The 11549-nt window shown below is 34.5% G+C and overlaps 1 long non-coding RNA gene across 4 annotated transcripts; it reads left to right on the top strand.

Moving 5' to 3' along the window:
• Nucleotides 1-611: 611 nt before the first annotated feature.
• LOC111997014 (uncharacterized) lies at nt 612-11549 on the top strand. 4 transcript variants are annotated; one of them, XR_010627685.1, is made up of 6 exons: nt 612-977; nt 5409-5458; nt 5546-5598; nt 9622-9807; nt 10426-10691; nt 11098-11549. It is a non-coding gene; the product is annotated as an uncharacterized LOC111997014 (long non-coding RNA). The 4 variants fall into 4 exon arrangements; XR_002881304.2 differs by lacking the exon at nt 9622-9807; XR_010627686.1 differs by lacking the exon at nt 9622-9807 and having other exon boundaries at nt 10423-10691.

Here is an 11549-nt window from a genome sequence, read left to right as displayed (position 1 = left end):
CGTTGTTTTGATAGTTAAATCTTCGAGATTCATTTTATGAAGAGTATTTGAGGATTTAACAAATTCAAATTGAAATTTTGCCCTTAGGGTGTTAAATGACCATTTTGCCCATGAGATTAAAATTGAGGTTGTAAAATGGGGAGTCTAATGCTAATACCTTCTCACTCTATAACTTTTAACCTCTGATATTAGATCATTGGTTTTTGAACTAACGCTTCATTTGTTTCGATGAAAATTATTGTGTAAAGATAATTTTTTGTATTTTTTAATGTTGGTAACATTAAAAAAAAATGAGGTAAAGGAAAATTATTTTTGGTTAACATAAAAAGTGTAACTTATTTTTAGAAGTTATTTTTCACTAATTTTTTTTAAATAACTCTACCTTATAGTAAGCTAAATAAGAAAAATTAAAAGATTATTTTTCAATTCATTTAAGATTACTATTAAACATAAAAAAAAAAAAGATATAGATTTATAAAAAATATTTTTTAAAAAATGACTTATTTTCTAAAAAATATTATTGTTAAAGCAAACAGAGCTTAAGCTTTATTTGTCATTTTTATTATTTAGAATGTAATTAGGAATCAAAACCATGCAATTTCTTAATTCGTATCTAGGCCAATGTAATGTATTTCCTTTAATTTATATGAGATGTAAATATTCAATTACTCGATCAGTAACATACATACAGGATGCAGTGCAGTTGGTTGAGACAGTGGAGCAAAAATGTTAAAAAGGAAACCGTACTACTGTTTCGCGCCACTTTGGGTCCGATTCTCAAAGCGATCGAATTCCAAACAGACCATTTTGATTTTGCACAACCATTCAACAACAAGAAAACCAAACCCACACATAAATATTAGTGAAAAAAACGTTGTTGAATCGAATTATAACGAAGCGTATAAGCAGCTGGACTTCGTCACTGCGGCTAAGAATAAGATGCTCTTCACCGGTCCTCCCACGGAAAAGATATTTGGGTATTGTTTTTGCTTTCCTCTTTGGCATTTCGTCGAACATGTTTGCTTCATTACTGCTTTGATATTTATTATGAAAATGTGTCTTGGTTTTTCTTTGCATAAATTTAATTTAAGCATGTCAATGGTGTTTCAGTTTAATAGCATGCAAGACAATTTATTTAGGTTAGTACTACTAGCAAATAGAAAGCACTTTCTCCAGCAACTGTTTGATACAGGTAGATAAGCTTAATGGTTTTCTAAGTTTGTTAACATGTTTAAAATTTGAATTGGGGTGATTACAGTTTACAAATCTCATTTTGTCCAAAATGTTGATACGAAAGGTGGACTTATTTCTCTTTCCACTTATCTAGATGTAGTTGTGAGAATTCAAGCTTGAAATAGAAGGAAAAGTGGTGGAATGTAAAATCATAGAGAATAATTCTGTGTGAAAATATATTGACAAGCACTAAAGAATTACAATACAGTGAAGCTCTATTTATAGAGCTGGATAAAGTTAAAGCTATCAGCTTTGGATTCACAAGCTGACCCTAACAGAGTAACAACTTCTCTAACTATCTCCGTAATTACAGGAAAAGATCTAACCTTGAATAAGATATCTGTAACAGACTTGCACAATGCACAGATGTGCCCAGAGGAGGAACAGTGAGGAAGAAGAAGACTTTGGTCTTTAGCTCTGTGTTTCATAAAACGACGTCGTGCAAGTTAGAACAATACTAGTGTGAGAGTGAAACGGTGTTGTCTAGTGACATAACTTAAGCCACTTAACCAAATGATGCAGTTCACTCCTTAGGTCTTCAGGCTAAACGTCATTGTTTCAATGCTGATCTGTAATATGACCATTAGATTGAACTCTTCCTCTTTCAGTAATCGCTACTTAGACATGCATACAAATATTTTGATTACATTTTTTTGTAGGCTTAGGCATATTTTATATGGATTAGGTTCTGTGCATGGTTTGTATATCACCTATGTCATCTTCTTGCTGGTGTTATGTTCACCAGCGATTCATCATAATAGAAGGAGAGCGAATAATTCATGATATTGGTTAAATTTGCAAAGAGAGATTTATGTAGATAACTAGTTATTGCTCACATGGAGTTTCCTAATTGCTGTTCTTAAGGATTTTATTTCAAAGCATGTAATCTTAAAGATTTTTAAGCTTCTATTGAGTTTATTAATATAAAATTTCAAAGGAATTGTCAGGTAAGTTATACCAGGAAATCCTTTGTGACCCAACTTTAGCTAAACAGCAAGGGGCGGGTGGGGGGGTGGGGGTGGATTTAGACTAATATGTAAGTTAGAATTCTTATTTGTGGGTTTGGAAACATGTAACTTTGTCCTTTCCAGTGACAAAAGAGAAGAAAAGGCCTTAGATGAGTCTTTTTAGAGGAGATCATGTTAAGGATATTTTGATTTGGCAGTTGAATCGCAGTGGTGTTTTTGATATGCGATCCTTTTATATTGCTTTATTGAAAGCCTCTTCTGTTTCTTTCCCTTGGTAGAGCATTTGGTGTGTACAAGTACCTAAAAGGATATCTTTCTTTTTATGGACTGCTGCTAGGAGTGGGATTCTCACAAAAGATAACCTTGTTAAGAAGAACTTGCCCCTTGTTAACTGGTGTTGTCTATGTAGGTGTGGTGAGGAAATTGTGGATCACCTTTTGCTTCGTTGTAAGTTTGCATCTGCTTTGTGGAGTGAGGTCCTTATTATGTTTGGGGTTCAGTGGGTGATGCCGGATACTGTTGTTTCTCTTCTTTTTGCTTGGAGGAATTGGTTGGGAACTTACTCTTCAAAGGTTTGGAATATGGTACCAGCATGCCTTATGTGGTTAGTATGGAAGGAGCGCAATGCCCGAACTTTTGAGGACGTTGAGAGACCTATAGATATGTTGAAGAACTTGCTTTCTAGGACTTTGTTTGAGTGGTCTCGTATTTGGGGTCTTACGCATTGTAGTTCATTGTCTGATTTCCTTATCTCTATTAGACTTTCTTTATGATTTGATTGTATTTGTTTCAAGGGCAATGAGTTTACAATTGTAAACACATTGTTCTTTTTCATCAATAAAACTCTTATTATCTATCCAAAAAAAAAAAAAAAAAGCTTTACAATGGCCTGGTGGTCCCTTTAGGTAGTGTCTTTTGTCCTGCATTAGTTCCACGTCTCTTCTTTTCTCTTGTCGTGAGTAAACCAAAGTGAGGGGAAGATGTAACAGGTTTGTTCTGTGCTGCAGCTATGCTAGTACAGATAGTTGAACTAGAAATAGGTCTTTCCCCTTCTCCCCTTCTCCCCACCACCAACTCCTTTTCCTGCACACAAGAAAGGGTGAAGCATGTCCTTTAATTATGTATTTTACTTGTTGGAGATGGAGCATTCGGAAAAATTGATTGGATATACACAACCCGTTGACTCTGTGCACACATTTTAATGTCATTCTCTTAATTCATCACTGTATCGGTATGCATGTAACTCCATCTACTTTTGGAGTGTTTTTATGTTTCTTGATATACATGTTTCCCAACTCCCAAGGCATTGAGGGAAGACAAAAATGCAGAAGTCATCACTATGAAGAAAAATTCAGTTTTCAAAATAATTTATTTAATTAAAAAAGTCAAACAAGATCAAGCTTTGGTAGCGTTTAAAGTGTTGGAAGACAGACATGTTGAAAAAAAAATTTCTGTTGAAGATGATATTTTAAAGTTATTGAAGAGGCTAAAGAAGTAAATTTGGAGTTTTTTTTTTTTTTTTTTTTTTTAATAGTAAGAAAATTCGGAGTTGATTGAGGAGAATGACAAAATAATGAAATGGATATTATTAGAACTCTGTGAAAGATATAATTAAAGTTAAATATGATGGTGAGCCCATAATTGTCAAGCCTCATGATCCTATGGACAACACATTAGTCTCTTGATTTTCCAAGAAATAGAAAATTTTAATTTGGTCTTCAATCCTATATTTGATGTAGGCGGAAAACTACAGGAAGCATGACACGTCTACTTCAAGATAATTACCCTTGACACGTCTAAAATTTTATTAATCTGAAAAAAACTGAATTACCTTTGAGACTACACTACTCTTAAATAGATAAAAGAACCCTAGGACTACCAACTGCATTCCTAATGTGGCTAGGAAACACCTAAAACCCTAATTTGGGCTGGAAATGAAATTAGGCTAGAAAATAGGAAAAATTACCAAAAAATGCAAAATTTGAAAATATTACAAAATCAAATCTTACAAACTCTAATAGATGAGACATTATTTTGACTTTTAAATGAAAAGTTATAACGAGAATAATATTACTATAAATAGCAAAAACGATAGAATGACATTTAGCCTGTTCATGCTTTCCGCTTTGCATCATATTATGTGTATACCCTGCAATGGCATGAATGTAGATATTTTCAGCTGATTTCATACTTTATAAATTGAATCCACATTTATGTCCTAGGGGTTTTATTCTAATTGAATCTATTGGTTCATAGCTCATTCATAAAATTTTCTGTGCGCTATGCTACAGCATGCCAGGTGCACATATTGTTTAGGTGTTGAATATTTTTCATTCCCCAAAATCATTGTAAGAAGAGTGCCTTTTTTGGCACCTTGTTTTTTTTTCTTCTACACCCAACAGGTAAAATAAAATTTATGGAACATGCTTTTCTTATGAATTATGAACTCCACACAGTTTGAGATACCATGTAATTAACAAATAAATTGAAAATGTCTTTGAGGAAAGTAAGGTGAACTAAGAATCTGCTTCTCTCTTTGTCTACCCAACTTTGAATGAGTCAAATATCATGTTTTGGCCACATATTTTATATCCATACTAATGTTTTTGAGAGCCTAGAATTAGCGACGTTACATTTTTTATTGCAACAGAATCATTGTGTGCTTGTGCATCATTAGTTTTAGGCTAAAGTGCAAACTACACCCCTAAAGTTTGGGGGTTTTTGGATTTTACATCTTAAAGTTTCAGAATTTGAATTTTACCTCATGAAGTTATATTTTATTTGCACTAGTAGCTCTTCTATCCATATTTTCCATTAAGTGCTACATAAGTTTGCTACTCGTGTTTAATTCTTCCAATAAAATGAGGCCACTTGGCATAATGAAAATGAAGTGGCATCATTTTATTGGACGAACTAAACATATGTGGCAAGATTATGTGGCACTTAATGTAAAATATGGATGGAAGGGCTGTTGATGCAAATGAAAAATAACTTTAAGGGGCAAAATCCAAAGTCTAAAACTTTAGGTATAAAATCCAAAGACCCTCAAACTTTAGGGTGCAGTTTGCACTTTAGCCTTGATTTTATACTTTAAATTATTTCCAGAGGAATGATTTGCTATTCATATTTTCTGTATCTGGTTACCTCCTTTGCATCTCCATCTGCACTATCAATGCATATTCTTACATGTCTCTCTTCCATGGTCAGGATTGATTTCCATCTGGTACAACACTTCTTTGCCTGAATGCCTTCCTTGGGTATGTTAATAGACACGTCTTAACATATATGGATATTTTAATTTTGAAATGTCTCTACTATCTTAAAACTCTTATTTCTTGTGACAGCCGTATATTTGGTGGCTCAATATGCTCGCTATGATATGGGAAAAATGGAAGCAGTAAGTAAAGCTTTTTCTCTTTACAAGCCTGCAACGAATAAGATTGTTTACCTTTGTTAAATTGTTTCTCATTTGTTCTCTCCTTGTTTATAGACTGTTTATCCTTTTTTCTTTCCTTAATTATATCTCCTTAGTTCTTTCATATATGCATCAGAAGTCCTTGTTAACAATTTTAGGACACTTGTGGTGCATATTGATCCACTTAGCAACTTCTGCTAAAATCCTTAATGCATTATATATACTGTATGGTGCTAATTATTTATCCCATTCAAATTCTGATTCATGTATCTTTATAAATTGTGCTTCTGGTGTCTAACCATCATACCATCATGTAAAACTTTTGAAGGCATTCTGCCTTTTCCACTTCACACACACACACACACACATATATATCAGCCTGAATTTCATGGAAGCCTTTTTGCAGAAGGGCATACCTCACTGAGTTACATTAGTTAACCATTTGGCATGAAACCCTGCCTTATAAGGAAATCTTGCAAACTTCTGGTTCTTTCTGATCATGAGAATTTGAAACAAAGGAGTTATTCTACATGTAGGTTTGTCTTTCATCAAACTTGTGAAGAAAAATGCATTTATACCCTGCTTATTCTTCATTAATTCATTCTTTGTACCTGATACTTTGATGGCAGTGACAAACTCTTGAAAAAATGTCAAGTGTGTGTAGCCTTGATTTTTTCTTCATATTGATCTTCATCCCTTAGTTTAGGGGCCATAGCCTAATAATACCTAAAATAGAATACAATTTACCAAACAAAATATTTGACTTCCAAAATCAAATACAGCTAATCTTGGTCATTTGTTTATTTATTTTTACTTGACTCAAGGTCTATATATGTATGGTATTGTACTCCTGTAGAGACAAGATTACAGTTTGCTTGATTAATAAAATTACTTTGGAAATTTTTCCAATGGTTTGGTGTTTGACCCAACCAACCCTAGGTACTGACTTCTAGAGGTTCTCTCTTGCTTGGTACTGACTCCAAGCAAGTCTAGACTCCGACTCTTGAGTTATCTATCCTTTATTTTTCTGTTTTTCAATTTTATTGTCGTATTGCTTCGGTTTTGTGTCATTCGCTCTCTCTCTAAAAGAAACATAATGATATCTTTTGTGGCATACATCTCACTTGCCACTCCACCCTTTAGTTGTGCATTATTCAATCATTAATGACTTCTGAAAAAAGTTTTTAATGTCACCTTTAGTAGTCTACTTGCTTAGAAATTCTGAATTTATTAGATTGCGGTTCGATTTGGGGATTTAAATTCAAGGGATTTGAGGAACAATTATTAGTATATATAGCTTTATATGAATTTAATAGCACATGATAGTTTCAGCATTTGGAATGAAAGTGAACTTTTTTCTATTGATGGTTGGGGGTTAGCCCTCCCTACCCATAACCTAGTATACATAACTTGCCACTACAGGTAGCAAATTTCAAGCCAATTTTCAAATTGGAGCATTTTTAGGGTGGAATTGACCATAAATTCCTTCTTTTCCCAGGTACATACATAAAATTTGGAAATATGGGTACAAGTACTTGAACATAGACCAAAGTACTTTTATATCTAAAATTGTAGCCCCTGGACAGCTCTACTGCAAGATATACGCTGCTCTCAAGCTTTCACTTTGTGAAGCTGTATCCAAGGCCATATCTGTCCAACTTGAATGAAGGTGGGGTTTAAGATTGGGTCTTTGGTATTACACCAAAAGACTTAACCAGTTGAACTAGCCAGCCCCTTCTACCTTAAGATTCAGTTTACAGGATTGGAATTGACACTGGTTCTATTGCAAACTAAATTACACAGACAGCTAGTATTTGTTTAAACATTTGGAAGAATTTTAAAACCATTTCATTTTACATATGAAGTTTTTTGAACGCAGGGTGAACATAGGCAAGAACTTCAGATAATATCAGCATTGGCATCATAAACTGCTAATGTGGCTGATCCAGATGCTTTTTTATCACAGACCTTAGGCTGTAATTGAAAAATCAAAAGTATTTTTATAAATGTTATATTAAATTCTCCACCCTTTTTCATTTCCCACACATGTGAGGAGTACTATATGCAAATTATTATATTGCATGTTTCATGTTTGGATTAAGACTATTGCCTATGTTATAACCTATTTACAAACAAGATCTTGTGGATTTAATGGCATGGCTGTAACTTGAAAAAAAGGTTAAAGTCACTGAAGCTTTAAATAGCAGACTCTTCTCTATGATGTATTGTTGCTCTACTGGGATTAGTGGGAAGACGGCAGTTAGAACAACTAGGATGAACACACACACACACACACACACACACACACAAAACCCTAGGAACTGGAGCAGAAAAAAAAGAAGGAAAAGAAGGCAAGAGAAATAGAATTAAATGCCACAGAAGAAAAAGAAGCAGGATCTGACCCAGAGCTTAAGGAGGTGAAAGTGAGACTGGATAAGCTTGAGGAGGCTGTGAAGGAGATTGTGGTTGAAACAAGAAACAACCTGCTAGTGGCTCAGTTAAAAAGCAGAAAGATGGTAGTGAGAAAAAGGATCTTGCAATGACTGAGCCAACTGACACCAATAGTAGATCAGAACCCAGCAATATTGTAGCTAAAGATCATCTCAATACACAGGAATCTGTGGAACCAAGACCAGGGTTGGGTCAAGAGAGTGTAAGTTGGGCACCAGTTCCTGAAGCTTTCCTGCAGGATCGAAAGGGCAAGATGCAAAATGGAGTGTCTTCTCAAGATGCGAAGACTTGAATGAAAAAAGCTTCTTCAGTTCTGCTCATGTGGATAGAAAAGCACAACCCTTTTGTTTTACACAAAGCATGCGCCTGATTCAGTAGGCAACTAGGCATTTTTCCCTCTTTTTTTGGAAAGTCCAACAATCAATTGGTATGGTTTTGGGATCAGCACAGGTTACAGAGAGAGGTCCATTGATCCAAAATTTTAATTGCTTATAAGCGGAAATTTTATGCAGCTGAATCGTCGTCTCTTTTTTGGCATTTTCTCTGCTGGAAACTTGTGAGAATATTTAATTATAGAGCCGTTTTTTTCCCCATTGATAATCAGTGTGAATGCCTCAAAGGAGAGTAAATTTTGATGCATGACATTGCCTAAGAGTGTGACTTGTTGGTTTCAAACAGCAGTAATCTTCTAGTTTCAATTGGTTAGTTTTACACTCCTGATCTCACCCTGATTATTGAAGTGACTCAAACCATGCAGGAACCAACAAGCTCAGAGTGTTGGTCCATGGTTCTAGTTAATATTAATCCACCTAGTCCGTACGATTCAATTTGGGTTTTCAAAGCAATATCTCTTACATAGTGCAGTATGGGAGGGTAGACTGGCCACTTTTATTTTGGGCTGCTCACTAGTTTGTTGTGGTGTGTAGTTGCATGTGATGTACTGCATGTTCAAGTTAAACAAATTCCATACAATAGTTACGTACGTTCTATTTGTAAGTTAAACTGTAGAAGGCAAACTGTTGTGGGTGAGGGGGGCAGCCACTCAAAAGTCTTATATATTCACGAATCCTGAAGATTATCTTTACATTGCGAGTTTAACCACATAATTTCAATCCAAATTGTAGCATGCAATTTAAGCAGCTGAACTGAACACGTGCAATTAATTATTTTCATTTTGTGGTTGTCTTTACTCCTTATCTATATCTATATAGTAACTAATAGTTGAAACGCTTGACTTTTTGTTGACCGCTCCTCATTGCACCACGTGGCTACATAAATTACTGACATGTATATGATTAAAAACACAAACAATTGTATCTTTTCAGTTAAACATTCACCTTAAAAAAAAAAAAAAAAAAAAACTGCCCATTATTACAAACTCTTCTTGGGGCAGCAGTGTAGTTATAAATAAAACATCACTTCTTTTTGTATCTTTCTTGCTATACCGAATAGTTATGTCTTTTCTCCTTCATAATTTACATATAAATTAAAAAAAATTTCCCTTTAAGTTTTAATATTACTTTTACTGAATATAATTTTTTTTTTTTTTTAAAGTAGCAGAATAAAACACCTGATTGGTTTCTGGGCTGAAAATAATTTTCAGCCCACTTATCCCACATGGATTTTGTTGGGTCTAACTATTCTGGTGAATCCACCGATGGCCACCACTGTAGTTATGCACTTGGGGTGTTTGATGAAGAGACCCAGAGCTTGAAGATTGTTCCTGTTGCCTTTGACAAGGTGGAATTTTCTATTTGATTTGCGTAGAAAGTTTTAAAATTTGGGTTTTTTTGTTTACTGTTTGGTTGCTTTGAAAATGTGGGATAAGTTTGCTTATTTGCTCATTTGGTTATGTGCTGTTTGGTGGCTGATGGGTTGTGGAATGTGTAGTTGTTTACTGTTGGGTTGAAAGTTTAGCTGTTTGGTTAATGAGAAAGTTGAGGTATTGCTTGCTTTAAAGTTAGGCTTTTGTCGCTTATTAAGTGCTACATTGTTGGATAGGTTATTTTTTGTCTTCTTTTTTAATGTATTGGGTTTAAGATTTTACTTTTGGTTGTTGGTGGTGTTAAATTTTGATCTAGAGTTGAGGTTTGCTAGAGCAGCTCATGAGTTTGATGTGATGTTTAAGTTAGCATGTTCATGGGAAAATTTGTAATGGAAACTTGGGTGATTATGACTTTGGTTTTAGCTGTTAGTTGTTACTTTGTAGAGACTAAGCTTATTTCTTTGTGTCAGGGTTGCTTAGTTGTACATTCAATGCATACCATGATCAGGTTTTCCTCATCTTTTTTGGTGAATGATCATGCTTAACTCAAACAATTAATTATTCTACTTCAACATTTTTTTGGTTATTAGCAGCTTGTGGAAAATAGCACTATCAGAGGACTATCAAAGGACTTTGCAGAATTTTTCAAAAGATGGCAAATAGCTGTTGTGGCTGCCTGTAAAATAGCACAATCACATCCAGGGATTGTTTATTTGATAGATTGTTAAGTTCAAATGTTAATTAGCGGAATTTCTATTGCATTCAGTACATGGATGTGATAAATAATCTGCACTTGGATGCGCATTCAGTACAATCATCTGCTCTTGATGGCATTCTGACATTGACCTTAAAATCAAAGGTTTGTCCTTCATGCTATTTTAGGCAGACTCCAGTGACTTCCCCCCACCCCCACCTTTTGGTTCATTTTTATTCACCTCCATAACTTAGTACAATCAGGATGTCGTTGGATTTAATTTCATGGAATGATGACTTCTGATGGTACTTTAGTTTCTAATGGCATCCTCCATGATAAAAAAATAAAGTGAAGGTGATAAGGTACTAGTTAACTTTGCCTTCAGGTACTAGTATCCATTTCATTTTGGCATGACTTCAAAATGATACCCACTATAGCTGCACTCTAAAAAGTTGTCCTATAAGGGAGATATCAGAACCATAGTGGTCATCAGGACTAATTTTACTTTAAGTTGCTTCCAAGTGCACACTGTCAATGTTTATAAATGCTGATTCTTTTAACTTGGTTTCAGTTTCGAGGTGCAGCAATTGCATTGGTGGGAATGATCAAACAAGCACTCTGGAAAATTGCCTTTAAGTGTTGAGAAGAAATGTTGAAGCTGGTTATTATCACCTTGTATTGTAGGATTTCTCATATCAGTAGTCTTAGTTTCTTGATTTGTTGTGTAAGGTGTAGTTTATGCATAGTTGTAATTGGAGAAATTTAATCTACTTCCTAACATGCATTCCGAAGCAACTTCTCAACCTTAAGAGTAGCCAATAAGCTTGACCAATGGCTCGTCTAAATGATGGAGAACCAAAATCCTTGATGTACTTTACGTACCACAAGCTAATGTTTGGACCCCTCTATAAAGGGCTCTCATTTGTATGATCTAGTTTGTTTTCTTTTATTATGGCATACACTGATAGTTTCCAATTACAACTCACAACTGCTAATAAAGTTAAAGTCCCTTTGTTCTTAATA

This window comes from Quercus suber, unplaced genomic scaffold, assembly GCF_002906115.3.
Source record: "Quercus suber isolate HL8 unplaced genomic scaffold, Cork oak 2.0 scaffold_123A, whole genome shotgun sequence".
Lineage (NCBI taxonomy): Eukaryota > Viridiplantae > Streptophyta > Magnoliopsida > Fagales > Fagaceae > Quercus > Quercus suber.
This window is presented reverse-complemented; position numbering and strand designations above follow the sequence as displayed.